Here is a 13,661-nt window from a genome sequence, read left to right on the forward strand (position 1 = left end):
ACATTATTTTTTTGTAGCATTTCTTATACTAATAGACTATTCAAAGAGGGAGACAAGCTCTTTTTTGCTGAATGTTAAGTGCAGCAGCCAACTGAACTCACGGGTAGTTTGGAAGAAGAGTGAACGGGTGATGGCGATAGGCTATAATAGCAGTTATTTATTGAGACCCATAATAACCATTCAATCTTTGTGAAGAGAAGTAAAAGCCTTCTGCATCTAATTATAGTTCTATATTATTCAATAATGTCATTATAATGATAAAGATAAGGACACATATTTAATATGAAACATATTTAATTTAACTGCTGAAAGTGAGGAAGTAATGGAATAACACTAGAGCGAGAAAGAGGAAGTAGGCTAATAACATTAGGGGAAATGTTATAAAATGTATATGTGAGCCAGCGTACTAATTATACAAATAGGCCCTATTATATAAAAAAAATTAATGAATCAATCAAATTCGTTAGCCTGTACTTCTTACATTGTAGGCTGCATGTGATGCACCAGAATCACATGTTCTCTGTCTTTATCATGGTTTGAACAAAGTGCATAATTCCTGTCCATATAATACAGTATGATACTATACAATACAGTAATACAGTTCACACCGAAAAAGATTAGCCTACTGTTGCTAGTTTCATTAATTTACCTAAGAGAGCATATAGCTAGTTATATCTGTGGGTTTTTATTTTTTTCTGTTGTGCATAATGTGCTAGTAGCCTATGTCATATAGCCTATGTATTGGATAACAGCACAATCATTTGGGCTTTTTTGGGGGGCTTATTAAATGTCTTTAATGCAGGTCTCATAAAATGCATTTAATATACGGCTCATTATGCTCAGGTAGCATCAGGATTTGATTTTCTTCCTGCTCAAAGCTTTAATCAAATCCAGACATATTTATATGCTTGTGATAACATGCGTCTTGGTGAGAGGTGTAGGAGTCAGGCGCAGGAGAGCAGGGATGTCTGAGGAGCGTGTTTAATAATAGTCCAGCAATGCAAATGGCACAGAACAAAAATCCCAAAACTACGCTCTCAAATAATCGTGCAAACACACGGAGGAACTAACACAGTTCCGACACTTTACATACACGTGCGTAAATGCGAAAAAACAACAAACATCAAATACCATCGAACGCAATACACACAAGTCTAATCCTGCACGAATTACGGCAGGTAACAGCTGCCCTATATACCCACAGAAATCAAAGCAATTGAAAACCAGGTGTGAAAAGGAACACAGACAAAACAACCAGAAAAAAAAAGGGATCGGTAGTGGCTAGTAGACCAGCGACGCCGAGCGCCGAGCGCTGCCCGAACAGGGAGAGGAGTTACCCCCGGTAGAAGTCGTGACAGTACCCCCCCCTTACGCGCAGCTCCCGCAGCGTGACGACGCCGGCCTCGAGGACGACCCGGAGGACGAGGCGCAGGGCGATCCGGATGGAGGCGGTGAAACTCCCTTAGCATAGGAGGATCCAGTACGTCCTCCACCGGCACCCAGCATCTCTCCTCCGGACCGTACCCCTCCCAGTCCACGAGGTACTGAAGACCCCCCACCCGACGCCTCGAGTCCAGTATGGACCGAACTGCATACGCCGGCGCCCCCCTGATGTCCAGGGGAGGCGGAGGGACCTCCCGCACCTCATCTTCTTGAAGCGGACCAGCCACCACCGGCCTGAGGAGAGACACATGAAACGAGGGGTTAATACGGTAATACGGGGGGAGATGTAACCTATAACACACCTCGTTTATTCTCCTCAGGACTTTGAATGGCCCCACAAACCGCGGACCCAGCTTCCGGCAGGGCAGGTGGAGGGGCAGGTTTCGGGTCGAGAGCCAGACCCGGTCCTCGCTGCGATGGCGGTCGGCACTGGCCTTCTGCCGTGCTTCGGCCCGTTTAAGGTACCCATGGGCGGCCTCCCAGGTTTCCCTTGAGCGTTTCACCCAATCGTCCACCGCAGGAGCCTCGGTCTGGCTCTGATGCCATGGTACCAGGACCGGCTGATAGCCCAACACACATTGGAAGGGCGACAAGTTCGTAGAGGAGTGGGGGAGTGAGTTCTGGGCCATCTCCGCCCAGGGGATGTACTTCGCCCACTCCCCTGGCCGGTCCTGGCAATACGACCGCAGAAACCTACCCACATCCTGGTTCACTCTTTCCACCTGCCCATTACTCTCGGGGTGAAACCCAGAGGTCAGGCTGACCGAGACCCCCAAACGTTCCATGAAAGCCTTCCACACCCTGGACGTGAACTGGGGACCCCGATCAGAAACAATATCCTCAGGCACCCCGTAGTGCCGGAAGACGTGAGTAAACAGGGCCTCCGCCGTCTGTAGGGCCGTAGGGAGACCGGACAAAGGGAGGAGACGACAGGACTTAGAAAACCGATCCACAACGACCAGGATTGTGGTGTTGCCCTGTGACGGTGGCAGATCGGTCAAGAAGTCAACCGACAGGTGTGACCAAGGCCGCTGTGGAACGGGAAGGGGTTGTAACTTCCCTCTGGGCAGGTGCCTAGGAGCCTTGCACTGAGCGCACACTGAGCAGGAGGACACATAAACCCTCACGTCCTTGGCTAAAGTGGTCCACCAGTACTTCCCACTAAGACATCGCACCGCCCTCCCAATCCCCGGATGACCAGAGGAGGGGGATGTGTGAGCCCACCAAATTAACCTGTCTCTAACCTCCAGCGGAACATACACCCGTCCCGCTGGACATTGTGGTGGAGTGGGCTCAACACGCAATGCTCGCTCAATGTCTGCGTCCACCTCCCACCTTACAGGTGCCACTAGACAAGAAGCCGGGAGGATGGGCGCAGGATCAATGGCCCGCTCCTCCGTATCATATAGTCGGGACAGTGCGTCTGCCTTAGTGTTCTGGGAGCCTGGTCTATAGGAGATGGTAAACCTAAATCGGGTGAAAAACATGGCCCACCTTGCCTGACGAGGGTTCAGTCTCCTCGCTGCCCGAATGTACTCTAGATTACGGTGGTCAGTCCAGATGAGGAAAGGGTGCTGGGCCCCCTCAAGCCAATGTCTCCACACCTTCAGGGCTCTGACAACAGCTAGCAGCTCCCGATCCCCCACGTCATAGTTTCGCTCCGCCGGGCTGAGCTTCTGAGAAAAGAAAGCACAGGGGCGGAGCTTCGGTGGCGCACCCGAGCGCTGGGAGTGCACGGCTCCAACCCCAGCCTCGGATGCGTCCACCTCCACTATAAATGCCAAAGAGGGGTCCGGATGCGCCAGCACGGGAGCCGAGGTAAAAAGAGCCTTCAGGCGACCAAAAGCCCTGTCCGCCTCAGCCGACCACCCCAGACGCGTCGGCCCCCCCTTCAGCAGTGACGTAATGGGCGCAGCCACCTGCCCAAAACCCCGGATAAACCTCCGGTAGTAGTTGGCAAACCCTAAGAACCGCTGCACCTCCTCTACCGTGGTTGGAGTCGGCCAATTACTCACGGCTGCAATGCGGTCATCCTCCATCACCAACCCCGATGTGGAAATGCGATATCCAAGGAAGGAGACGGCCTGTTGGAAGAACGAGCATTTCTCAGCCTTGACGTACAGGTCATGCTCCAACAGTCTCCCAAGTACCCTGCGCACCAGAGACACATGCGCGGCCCGTGTAGCGGAATAGACCAGAATATCATTGATGTAAACCACCACACCCTGAACCGTGCAGATCCCTGAGAATCTCATCCACAAAAGATTGGAAGACTGCTGGAGCATTCTTCAACCCGTACGGCATGACGAGGTACTCATAATGGCCGGATGTGGTACTAAACGCCGTCTTCCACTCATCTCCCTTCCGGATACGCACCAAGTTATATGCACTCCTGAGATCCAGTTTTGTGAAAAACCGTGCTCCGTGAAATGACTCAATCGCCGTGGCAATGAGAGGTAGCGGGTAACTATACCCCACGTGATGGAATTTAGACCTCTATAGTCAATGCACGGACGCAGACCACCCTCCTTCTTCTTCACAAAAAAGAAACTCGAGGAGGCAGGTGAGATGGAGGGCTGAATGAACCCCTGCCCCAGAGATTCCGATATGTATGTCTCCATAGCCACCGTCTCCTCCTGTGACAGGGGATACACGTGACTCCTGGGAAGTGCAGCGCCTACCAGGAGATTTATCGCACAATCCCCTCGTCGATGAGGTGGTAATTGGGTCGCCTTCTTTTTACAGAAGGCGATAGCCAAATCGGCATATTCTGAGGGAATGTGCACGGTGGAGACTTGGTCTGGACTCTCCACCGTTGTAGCACCGATGGAAACTCCTACACACCTGCCTGAGCACTCCTCCGACCACCCCTGTAGAGCCCTCTGTTGCCACGAAATCCTGGGGTTGTGACGGGCCAACCAGGGGATCCCCAACACCACCGGAAACGCAGGAGAATCAATGAGGAAGAGACTAATTCTCTCCTCATGACCCTCCTGCGTAACCATATCCAGTGGAGCCGTGGCCTCCCTGACTAGCCCTGACCCTAATGGTCGGCTATCTAAGGCGTGCACTGGGAAGGGTTTATCCAGCTGAACAAGGGGAATCCCTAACCTGTTCGCTAAACCGCGGTCAATAAAATTCCCCGCCGCGCCTGAATCTACTAGCGCCTTATGCCGGGAAAGAGGGGAAAATTTAGGAAAAACAATCCATACATACACGTGACCAACAGGGGGCTCTGGGTGAGCCTGGTGCCGACTCACCTGAGGTGTCCGGGCAGTGCTCGGCCTGGCGTCTCGACTCCCGGGGGGGCCCCCCCAGCACCGGTCAGCAGTGTGCCCTCTGCGACCACAGCTGGCACAGTAAAGGCCCCCTCCTCCGGTCGCCCTCGCTGAAGCACCTCCTAGCTCCATGGGTGTTGGAGTGGTGGAGCTGGGAGATGGAACTGACAGAGCCCGATCTGGACGTCCGCGGGTCGCCAGCAAGTTGTCCAACCGAATGGACATGTCGATCAATTGGTCCAAGGACAGGGTGGTGTCTCTACAGGCCAGCTCCCTACGGACGTCCTCACGCAAACTACACCTATAGTGATCGATCAAGGCCCTGTCGTTCCATCCCGCGCCAGCGGCCAAGGTCCGGAACTCTAGAGCAAAGTCCTGAGCACTCCTCCTCTCCTGCCTCAGATGGAACAGCCGTTCACCCGCCGCTCGACCCTCAGGTGGGTGATCAAACACGGCCCGAAAGCGGCGGGTGAACTCTGGGTAGTGGTCCCTCGCCGAGTTAGGATCGTTCCACACCGCGTTGGCCCACTCCAGGGCTTTACCTGCGAGGCAGGAGACGAGGGAGTTCACGCTCTCACCCCCCGAAGGAGCCGGACGAACGGTCGCCAGGTATAGGTCCATCTGGAGTAAGAAGCCCTGGCACCCGGCCGCCGTCCCATCATACTCCCTCGGGAGGGCGAGTCGAATTCCACTGTGCTCAGGCAATGAAGGAGAGGGTAGTGGTACTGGTTGGGGTGTAGCTGATAACGGTGTGGGAAGGCCACCTCTCTCCCATCTCTCCATCGTCGCCATCACCTGATCCATGGCGGTCCCCAGTCGGTGTAACACTGCCGTGTGGTGTTGAACTCGCTCCTCCACGGACCCTGGAAGTGCGTCCGCTCCTGCTGACTCCATAATTATATTGGTGCAGGATTCTGTGATAACATGCGTCTTGGTGAGAGGTGTAGGAGTCAGGCGCAGGAGAGCAGGGATGTCTGAGGAGCGTGTTTAATAATAGTCCAGCAATGCAAATGGCACAGAACAAAAATCCCAAAACTACGCTCTCGAATAATCGTGCAAACACAAGGAGGAACTAACACAGTTCCGACACTTTACATACACATGCGTAAATGCGAAAAAACAACAAACATCAAATACCATCGAACGCAATACACACAAGTCTAATCCTGCACGAATTACTGCAGGTAACAGCTGCCCTATATACCCACAGAAATCAAAGCAATTGAAAACCAGGTGTGAAAAGGAACACAGACAAAACAACCAGAAAAAAGAAAAAGGGATCGGTAGTGGCTAGTAGACCGGCGACGTCGAGCGCCGAGCGCCGCCCGAACAGGGAGAGGAGTTACCCCCGGTAGAAGTCGTGACAATGCTTTATAATGCTTTTGAATGACACTTCCGATTTTTGGTGAGAAATATCGGGTTCCTGGGAAGAAAAGTGATTTCTCCAAGAGATCGCATAGCAGTTCAGACGTCTTTTGTCCTCGTCTTGTCGTGTCCTGTATATATATATATTTACAACTTTTTTCACATACATTTTATTTTTATTTTCCATCAACTCATCTTCTAAACACTCTCCTGCAACCAGCCTCACCAATTTATATTTATAAAAAAGTATTATTTACCTCAGATCTGTAATCCTCCAAGAAGCTAGCCAGAAACTCCAAGAAGCTAGCCAGAAACTAGCCAGAAGCTAGCCAGGAGCTAGCCCAGAAGCTAATCCAGAAGCTAATCAGAAGCTAGTTAGCTTCTTTACTGGCAAATCGTTAGTATTCAGCTAACCACGGTTTGTGGTCATCAGCTATCCTTTAGCTCGAAAATCCATCGCCAGTTTTGTACGGCGCAGCGCGGCTCGGAACGGAACATACCGGACCAATTTTTCTCTCCATGTCCCTGGATTTCAACTGCTCTCTGGACATTCATACCCGGATCTCACAGCTAGCTAGCTGCTATCCGTGTGACAGTCGGCTTTCGTCGATTCCGGAGCAAACATCGATTGTTCTGGTGCTAGCCAGCTCCGTCAATCACTCCTGAGTTCCATCATTCACTCCTGGGCTGCAGTCACCTATCTGGACCCGTTTCACTGCCTACGCGGAGCCCCACCGGGCCTTCACAACTGGACTGCCGACGTTATCTACCTGAATGAGATCCGGCTGGCTCCTCTGTCGCGACGTTACCTGAACGCCCATCTGCGGCCCGCTAACCGTTAGCTGTCTTACCGGCTGCTATCTGAATAGACAATCGGACAATTTATTTATTTTTATTATTATTATGTTTTCTTCTCGGGCCTCTATAACTATATCTATTGTTCTTATTTTTGTTGTTGTTGTGTGATTTGGATTAATCCCCTCTACCTCACGGAACCCCACTAATCTACTGACCGAACGCAAGAGGTGGCTAACAACAGACTCCATCCTATGCTAGCTTGCTACCGGTTGGCCTGGCTAGCTGTCTAAATCGCCGTGACCCTCAACCAACCTCTCCACTCACTGGACCCTTTTGATCACTCGACTAAGCATGCCTCTCCTTAATGTCAATATGTCTTGTCCATTGCTGTTCTGGTTAGTGTTTATTGGCTTATTTCACTGTAGAGCCTCTAGTCCTGCTCACTATACCTTATCCAACCTATTAGTTCCACCACCCACACATGCAATGACATCTCCTGGTTTCAATGATGTTTCTAGAGACAATATCTCTCTCTTCATCACTCAATACCTAGGTTTACCTCCACTGTATTCACATCCTACCTTACCTTTGTCTGTACATTATACCTTGATGCTATTTTATCGCCCCCAGAAACCTCCTTTTACTCTCTGTTCCAGACGTTCTAGACGACCAATTCTTATTGCTTTTAGCCGCACCCTTATTCTACTCCTCCTATGTTCCTCTGGCGATGTAGAGGTGAATCCAGGCCCTGCAGTGCCTAGCTCCACTCCTATTCCCCAGGCGCTCTCTTTTGACGACTTCTGTAACCGTAATAGCCTTGGTTTCATGCATGTTAACATTAGAAGCCTCCTCCCTAAGTTTGTTCTATTCACTGCTTTAGCACACTCTGCCAACCCGGATGTTCTAGCTGTGTCTGAATCCTGGCTCAGGAAGACCACCAAAAATTCAGACATTTTAATTCCAAACTACAACATTTTCAGACAAGATAGAACTGCCAAAGGGGGCGGTGTTGCAATCTACTGCAAAGATAGCCTGCAGAGTTCTGTCCTACTATCCAGGTCTGTACCCAAACAATTTGAACTTCTACTTTTAAAAATCCACCTCTCTAAAAACAAGTCTCTCACCGTTGCCGCCTGCTATAGACCACCCTCTGCCCCCAGCTGTGCTCTGGACACCATATGTGAACTGATTGCCCCCCATTTATCTTCAGAGCTCGTGCTGCTAGGCGACCTAAACTGGAACATGCTTAACACCCCAGCCATCCTACAATCTAAACTTGATGCCCTCAATCTCACACAAATTATCAATGGACCTACCAGGTACCTCCCCAAAGCCTTAAACACGGGCACCCTCATAGATATCATCCTAACCAACTTCCCCTCTAAATACACCTCTGCTGTCTTCAACCAAGATCTCAGCGATCACTGCCTCATTACCTGCATCCGTAATGGGTCAGCGGTCAAACGACCTCCTCTCATCACTGTAAAACGCTCCCTGAAACACTTCAGCGAGCAGGCCTTTCTAATCGACCTGGCCGGGGTATCCTGGAAGGATATTGACCTCATCCCGTCAGTAGAGGATGCCTGGATATTTTTTAAAAATGCCTTCCTAACCATCTTAAATAAACATGCCCCATTCAAGAAATTTAGAACCAGGAACAGATATAGCCCTTGGTTCTCCCCAGACCTGACTGCCCTTAACCAACACAAAAACATCCTATGGCGTTCTGCATTAGCATCGAACAGCCCCCGTGATATGCAGCTGTTCAGGGAAGCTAGAAACCATTATACACAAGCAGTTAGAAAAGCCAAGGCTAGCTTTTTCAAGCAGAAATTTGCTTCTTGCAACACTAACTCAAAAAAGTTCTGGGACACTGTAAAGTCCATGGAGAATAAGAACACCTCCTCCCAGCTGCCCACTGCACTGAAGATAGGAAACACTGTCACCACTGATAAATCCACCATAATTGAACATTTCAATAAGCATTTTTCTACTGCTGGCCATGCTTTCCACCTGGCTACTCCTACCCCTGTCAACAGCACTGCACCCCCAACAGCAACTCGCCCAAGCCTTCCCCATTTCTCCTTCTCCCAAATCCATTCAGCTGATGTTCTGAAAGAGCTGCAAAATCTGGACCCCTACAAATCAGCCGGGCTAGACAACCTGGACCCTTTCTTTCTAAAATTATCTGCCGAAATTGTTGCCACCCCTATTACTAGCCTGTTCAACCTCTCTTTCGTGTCGTCTGAGATTCCCATAGATTGGAAAGCAGCTGCGGTCATCCCCCTCTTCAAAGGGGGGGACACTCTTGACCCAAACTGCTACAGACCTATATCTATCCTACCATGCCTTTCTAAGGTCTTCGAAAGCCAAGTCAACAAACAGATTACCGACCATTTTGAATCTCACCATACCTTCTCTGCTATGCAATCTGGTTTCAGAGCTGGTCATGGGTGCACCTCAGCCACGCTCAAGGTCCTAAACGATATCTTAACCGCCATCGATAAGAAACATTACTGTGCAGCCGTATTCATTGATCTGGCCAAGGCTTTCGACTCTGTCAATCACCACATCCTCATCGGCAGACTCAACAGCCTTGGTTTCTCAAATGATTGCCTCGCCTGGTTCACCAACTACTTCTCTGATAGAGTTCAGTGTGTCAAATCGGAGGGTCTGTTGTCCGGACCTCTGGCAGTCTCTATGGGGGTGCCACAGGGTTCAATTCTTGGACCGACTCTCTTCTCTGTATACATCAATGAGGTCGCTCTTGCTGCTGGTGAGTCTCTGATCCACCTCTACGCAGACGACACCATTCTGTATACTTCCGGCCCTTCTTTGGACACTGTGTTAACAACCCTCCAGGCAAGCTTCAATGCCATACAACTCTCCTTCCGTGGCCTCCAATTGCTCTTAAATACAAGTAAAACTAAATGCATGCTCTTCAACCGATCGCTACCTGCACCTACCCGCCTGTCCAACATCACTACTCTGGACGGCTCTGACTTAGAATACGTGGACAACTACAAATACTTAGGTGTCTGGTTAGACTGTAAACTCTCCTTCCAGACCCATATCAAACATCTCCAATCCAAAGTTAAATCTAGAATTGGCTTCCTATTTCGCAACAAAGCATCCTTCACTCATGCTGCCAAACATACCCTTGTAAAACTGACCATCCTACCAATCCTCGACTTTGGCGATGTCATTTACAAAATAGCCTCCAATACCCTACTCAACAAATTGGATGCAGTCTATCACAGTGCAATCCGTTTTATCACCAAAGCCCCATATACTACCCACCATTGCGACCTGTACGCTCTCGTTGGCTGGCCCTCGCTTCATACTCGTCGCCAAACCCACTGGCTCCATGTCATCTACAAGACCCTGCTAGGTAAAGTCCCCCCTTATCTCAGCTCGCTGGTCACCATAGCATCTCCCACCTGTAGCACACACTCCAGCAGGTATATCTCTCTAGTCACCCCCAAAACCAATTCTTTCTTTGGCCGCCTCTCTTTCCAGTTCTCTGCTGCCAATGACTGGAACGAACTACAAAAATCTCTGAAACTGGAAACACTTATCTCCCTCACTAGCTTTAAGCACCAACTGTCAGAGCAGCTCACAGATTACTGCACCTGTACATAGCCCACCTATAATTTAGCCCTATCAACTACCTCTTTCCCAACTGTATTTAATTTATTTATTTATTTTGCTCCTTTGCACCCCATTATTTTTATTTCTACTTTGCACATTCTTCCATTGCAAAACTACCATTCCAGTGTTTTACTTGCTATATTGTATTTACCTTGCCACCAAGGCCTTTTTTGCCTTTACCTCCCTTCTCACCTCATTTGCTCACATTGTACATAGACTTGTTTATACTTTATTATTGACTGTATGTTTGTTTTACTCCATGTGTAACTCTGTGTTGTTGTATCTGTCGAACTGCTTTGCTTTATCTTGGCCAGGTCGCAATTGTAAATGAGAACTTGTTCTCAACTTGCCTACCTGGTTAAATAAAGGTAAAATAAAAATAAATAAATAAAATTTATTCTCAGGATATATATTTTTTTTAAATACCGGGAAAATATTCAATCCTATATCGATACCTCTGGTTAAAATGTGACACAGTGCTGAAACATGTGACTGTGTTGTACATAATGTCTCTCTCCTCTGATCTATGCGAGAAGTGGGTGGATTAACTGCGTTTCCTGATATAGGTGGCTGCTTTATGACCACACAAGGTACAGTCAAAGTTGATTCATCATCATTCATTGTTATATAGTTAGTGTCATGACGATCCTGAGGGGATCTGAATGGGTCAGATCAGCTTGGCAATGGATGACAGTAACCAGTCCCTCTCACCCACAGTAGCGGAGAGGAGGGAGCTACTGCCGGGTTTACAGCTCACACCCTGTTGTAAATTAAAGGAGAAGAAGACTCTCTCTCTCCCCTCCAGTATTAACCAAAGGAATGTACTTTGTTAATAGACCTTTCCCGCTGAAAATCTACCACGTTCAAAAAGTGAATACTGGAAAAATATTCCTAACAGAGAACGTGGGGAATGGTCAGTGGTGATCTATAGAAAACGAATGTCATATAAAGTGTTATAAAGGAAATACTGTAACTTGAAAAGTATATACACTACATGTACGAAGTCTCCATCCTCTGTTGTACATGGAATTTGCTAAATTATGAAAGTACTTTTGATAAGATGTGGATGCGATTTTAGGAGCTTTGAGATCATTTGTCTCATATAAACTATGCATACTAAGTAGCCACGCCCCGGGTGAGGTCAGAGAGCGTGTCAGCCTGATGGAACTGTCCCTTTCAACCAGAGTGCATAAAAGGATTGGTAAAGAAATTAACATTTAGACCAAGAAAGAAGGGAAGTTGCAGCCCACGTGGTTTGAATACTGAATCTCATAGACCAGAATATTGCCAGGTTTGAACCCTGAATACCAACACGATTTGGAGAAGAAAACTCCCCACTCAGACAATTACTGGTACAGCTGATTAGCTGTCCTAAGAAGTGTATCTAGAAAAGTGAATTTAAGTGGGACCACTGTACTACTCTTCTCAAATCACTGTAGTATGCTACTCTCATTACCCAATGGGAACAATCGACACGGCTGGCAAGCCTATCTTCAAAGGAGCATCGTACAGAGTGAACAACAGTAGAAGAGATGGGTCCGGACCCTTTCGGACAATCGGAGCCTTACAAGCGTGTCGCTGAAAGGCCTATCACCCGTCCTAAGGACGTCCTAAGTAGGGCTGGTTCCGACAGAGATAAACGGCGAACAAAGGCATTAACACATAAATACATTAATAATTTCCTTACTCCAAAAGGGTGGTGGTTTGTGTGCAAAGTATATAATTACAGTGAGAATAGTTTCTAAAATATATCAACATTTAAGTGTTTCTTTCTCTTTCTCCACCTCCCTCTCAATGCCGCTAGGGACCTTTTCCTGATGTATTAAGTGTGTATGTTATCCTGTGTTATCATTAAGTTAGCTAATAAATAAATAAATAAACCAATTTTTGTAGTACTGAATCATAAGTAAGGCTGGGGTTTTTGCAGATGATGTAGGTTATGACTGTTCAGAATGATAATATGATAAGAGGTTATGATTAATACATTGACTGTTTTATGGATGTGATGGTTAAAGATGGTAACTCTTTAAACAACCGCTCTCATGGTGCCCCAATTCCTAATGAGTTAATTGTTACGTGATTAATTTAATCGGGTAACAATTCAACGTAGTTAGTTGATTCGATGAATAACAGTCATCAGTAAAGTCACAACATTAGTGACAGTAACGTTAAACACTACAGGTGTCCATGTGCATTGTCCAAAAGCCAGCGATGCAGAACTCAGGCCCGCAGTTCTGCCGCTTTATGGTTTTCCCTGGCACTGAACTGGTTGATTAATGCCACTGATTGGCAGGAGAGTGCATGTACCTAGTTTCTCAGGTAGAAATCAGTCTCATACGCTATAGGTGGTCCTTAATGAGCACTGGAGCTGTGCATCTCTGCCCTAAGCCAGTAAAACATGTGAGTAGTGCTTGTAGATCTGGATTGAGGTATATCCGTGAACTCATTGTTACCTGTGTAATCTGCTATAGGGTTCAGCGGTGCTGTGGTACAACCTTTTGCAGAATGGAGAGGAGGACGCTAGGACCTTACACGCTGCATGGCCTGTATTTGTGGGCAATAAATGAGGTAAGTTCCCATCAACCTATGCCATAGTATGGACAATTACATCGAAAAAAAGGTTGAAAATCATTATCTGTAATGACAAAAGACAATATCTCATCACTTTTTATAACAATTTTATTGAAATGAAGACCTAACAATCCATATAATAACAACAGAATCAATAATTGACATATTGAGATATAATAACCAAAACAAAAGTATTCAAATACAAGTAGAGTACATTGATGGTGCTTTAAAGCAGAAGGGTACAGAGAAAACTTGAGCCATAACATCTGTTGTATGTTAACAGCATTAGTCAGATGGAAAAACAACCTATCAGCTGATCAGTACATAATAAAGGGAAAATGGTATAAAGTGATAAGATAATTAGATAATATAATGGGTAAATGAGAGATTACAAAAAATGAAATGAACAGAACTTGACTCTTATTTCTTCCCTGGTTTTAGTTGCCAATAAATGAGTGCGGGCCCACGGACAGGAGTTCAGGAGAAGATGCTCTCTGACTGAGACTGGAGCCAGGATGGATTCTCCCCTCAGTTTACCTACACATTCCTGCACAT

Source organism: Oncorhynchus clarkii, chromosome 12, assembly GCF_045791955.1.
Source record: "Oncorhynchus clarkii lewisi isolate Uvic-CL-2024 chromosome 12, UVic_Ocla_1.0, whole genome shotgun sequence".
Classification (NCBI taxonomy): Eukaryota; Metazoa; Chordata; class Actinopteri; order Salmoniformes; family Salmonidae; genus Oncorhynchus; species Oncorhynchus clarkii.